General features: G+C 32.0%; 1 pseudogene; it reads left to right on the top strand.

Moving 5' to 3' along the window:
• LOC149534364 (transportin-1 pseudogene) overlaps positions 1–2,283 on the top strand; it is a 3,195-nt pseudogene extending 912 nt beyond the window's left edge.
• Positions 2,284–4,020: the final 1,737 nt, after the last annotated feature.

The following is a 4,020-nucleotide window of genomic DNA, read 5'->3' as shown; positions in this document are numbered from 1 at the left end:
CACATGATACATAACAAAATATAAAGAGATTCCAAAGGGGGGCACTATAATCATATAAAAATAGGAAGAGATACTCCATTATATCCAATTGATGAAATTCATGCTTGTTGATTTGAATATCAATTACCAGTCTTACATAGGTAATATCATCAATATTAGCCATGCAAGCTCCAAATTTGTGATCTAACTGAAGTATTAGTTAGCAAGAAGTCTCCTTCAATAGAATGTAAAGAAATCAGTCCAAAATCTTATAGAACAAGATAGGGTATATTACAGGCAAGCAATAGGGCTCCTCTTGGAAAAAATCTAAAGACTAATCTTACATTGATCACATCTTATTAACAATACATCTAATTAGAGTTTCTTCCTTGCTTGAGGGTGCCAAACAAACCTTCATTCAAGAATGGGAATTGCTGTTGGTGTTATAGTCTAACAAGGATAGCTACATGGTTGGCTGAAATTGTTATAGGCATTGGTTCAATGCTTTGATAGCAATAATTTCAATCTTATTGAAGGTGATCTTAATACATTATCAAAGATCAATGAAGATATATAAGAGGGTCTAGATGCTGGTGTACTAGGCTTTTAGGAGTGACCTATCGATATTTTTTTGCCTGGATTATTTTAGTTTTTTTAGTCACTATATGTTTCTGTCAAGAAATTGGCACTTAGCTCTATGAACTAGTATATTGAGCTTATTCCTAAAATATTGCTACTATCTATGGATAAGGATCTTTAGGGTCTATTTACTCTTTCTCATGATCTGGTTATTGAAGGAAATTAGTATGTGTTGCATTGGTTCAGCTCCTTAAGGCTCAACCTAATTTCCTATAGCCCTAGATGAGAAATGTAATTTTATATATGTTCAAAGCAAATCGAGATGCTGCTGAAGAAGTGACTCTCAAGTCATGTGATTTTTGGTTTGCATTTTGTGAAGCTCATCTTCATCCATAAATATTGAGGGGATTTCTACCACACTTGATTGTGGTTCTATTGTCAAACATGGTTTATGCAGACAATGATAAGGCACTTGTTGATGCAAAGGTTGATGAAAATGTTTTTGACAGGGATCAAGATTTGAAACCTTTATTTTTTGAATTTTGATTGACAAGCACAAGAGGCATATGGAATGTATGATGGAGAAGAGAAAGAAGATATCATCAATTCATGGAATTTGAGAAAATGTAGTGTTGCAGAACTTGATGGTTTCTTTTCTTGTGCCTCTTCTTGATGAAAAGTATCCTTTAGAGTGAAGCGTCACATGTTGGACTCTTTCTTAATATAATAAATGGATTGTTTAGGTCATAGGTCATCTAGAAGGACATGAATAGTTTGTTAAGGTATTTACTAGTCTTCTTAGATGAATTTTAGACAACAAAAAGAGAGTTTAGGAGGTTTCTTTATCTTCCTTTTCTACCCTTGAAGAGGAGGCAAAAAGAGAGTTGGCACCACATCTGGAGCTTATTTTCCAACACCTTTTGTGTGCCTTTGCTAAATACCAAAGGCCAAATCTTTGTATTGTATATGATGCTATTGGTACACTTGAAGATGTTGTGGGTAGGGGGGGGGAACCAACCAGTCAAAATATCTTGATATTTTGATACCTCCACTTATTGCCAAATGGCAACAACACTCAAATTTAGATAGGGATCTTTTTCCTTTGCTTGAATGTTTCACAATAGTAGAATATGCATTGGGTTTGGGTTTACTCATTATGTTGAACCTGTATTAGTGAGATATATCAACCTAATATGAATCAAAAAAATTGCAAAGGTCGATCCTATAAAGGTAGGTGATCCATATGATAAAGAGTTTATTTTTTTCTCACTGGACTTGCTCTCCAAGCTTGTTTAAGGCCTTGGAAGTGGAATTAAAAGTATGGTTACAAGAAGTGATTTTAGAAATCTTCTTTTACAATGTTCTGTAGATGAGACTATTGATGTTTACAAAAGTTCCATTGCACTACTTGGTAAGTTTGCAAAAGTCTGTGCAGTGTATTTGCAACCAAATTTGGCTGATTTCCTAAATGTTGCCACAAAACTACAACTAGCAAGAGTGAAGAAAATTGTTCTGTTGCAAATAATGCTTGTTGGGCTATTGGAATATTTTTTTTAAAGCTTCAACATGATCTATCACCAATTGCAATGAGTTATATCCTGTCTTATTCCAATCCTCTCTAATCTTGAGGAGTTGAATAAATCACTTCTAGAAAATAGTATTATAACTCTAGACAATTGCCTTTGGACTATGGAACTCTTACCTTTACCTTATGTAGCTCGTTGAAATTGAAGAGACTATAATTTATTTATCTGGTGTCTATCTTATATGCATGTTTAATTCTTATGCCCTATATTTCAATACCATATTAGAATTATTGACTATGTCATGCTATATTTGCAATCATAGGATGTGGACTTCATCTATGACTTTGTCTTAATATTTTTTTTTGTTTCATTTCTTATTATATTAGGCCTCATGTTTGTTCATTTGTTATATTTCTCTAGGGATCACTCTTGAATCACATGACAAACCTTTACCATTATTCTCTTAAACAATTTCTTGTTTGTTTTGAAATTGCATACATAACAATGACACAAGTATTGTTTAACAAAAATAATGTGTGATACATTTGCAGCAGTAAAAGTACTAAAGCATTTAAATCTTACTTGAATCTTATAATGTAAAATTTGTGTTGGTCATCATTGTAGCAAAAATTCTACAATTTGTTCAAATTTAACCAAATAACTGGCCGTGTATCCAATGCCAAACTTGGGACCTTGCAAATACCAACAAGTCACTAAATGAGTCACAATTTTTAATAAATCAATCAAAAGGAAACTATGACTAAATTGGAAGGGCCATATAAAATGTAAACAAGAACATTCTATATCACTAGAAAAATAAGACCATATGTATATGTTTGTGTTAACAATTCCTAATTTCTGTTTGAGCATTTTGAAATATATTATGTGAGTATTTCCTTTTAGGAAGATTTGAATCAAAATCTATAATTCATTGTCATCATGAGTTATGGAATGAAATTCTATGATTTGATGTCATGATGAGATATTCAATAAAATAATGAATTGAGGATCAAATGCTATGATTCAATTCCATAATAAGCTATGCAGTAGTCAATTATAAATAGTTAAAAATATGACACAAAATGTTGATACAAGTAAAAATCATATAATCAAATTTTTAAAATATATTCAAACTTAAACATAAACTACAAGAACAAAAATGTACTAAACATCAAAGTTTAGATAACAAATAAAAAATTGGTAGTTTTTTTTTTTCATATTGATCACATTCCATTTGTATTGTTGTTTCATCTCATGGAGCATGTCATGTAGTGTTTTTAAAAGTTACTTTAAACAAGAACATGAACCTTCTTAAGAAGATTGTGGATTACCTTGTAAGGGAAAGAAAATCAAAACTGTAAGCATAGAGTTTTTTAATCTAGAGGCAATTGGCCACTCCACCAACCTTAAGTGGGAGAGCTCTTGACCATGAGTCCCTCTGCATAGTAGTAACATATGATCTAGCCCTTTTCTGTATTGTGATTCGTGCCCCCACATATGCATCTGGAAATAATACATTTATAATCCACACAAATCACATTCAAAAGATTCAAAATCAGATCTTCACTCATCAATCATAATTTTGTCACAATATATGATCAACACAAATCAGATTCAAAGTCAGGCGTTGCACTCATGATAAACCATATTTTTATTAGTAAGTTTAATCTCAACAATAGAATACCTTAGAGAGGAATAATTTGAGGCAATCCTATAGAAAGCCATTCTTTCAAATACTTCGTACACTACAACTAAATTTCATAAATTAATGAGTTTGACTATGATGTCCTTCAACATTGCTTAAAACCAAGAGATTCACACAGTTAGTTGTCATGCAATCATAGGTTAATATTGAGCTTCACTTGGTTTCAAAAATATTTGAATATTATCTACTTATTAGGGCCAATCATGTGAAGGTGGAAGCTCATTTGACCCC

Source organism: Cupressus sempervirens, chromosome 10 (genome assembly GCF_028749045.1).
Source record: "Cupressus sempervirens isolate cs-2001-9-10 chromosome 10, ASM2874904v1, whole genome shotgun sequence".
Lineage (NCBI taxonomy): Eukaryota > Viridiplantae > Streptophyta > Pinopsida > Cupressales > Cupressaceae > Cupressus > Cupressus sempervirens.
Note: the sequence above shows the minus strand (reverse complement) of the source record. Positions and strands in the feature narration are given on the sequence as shown.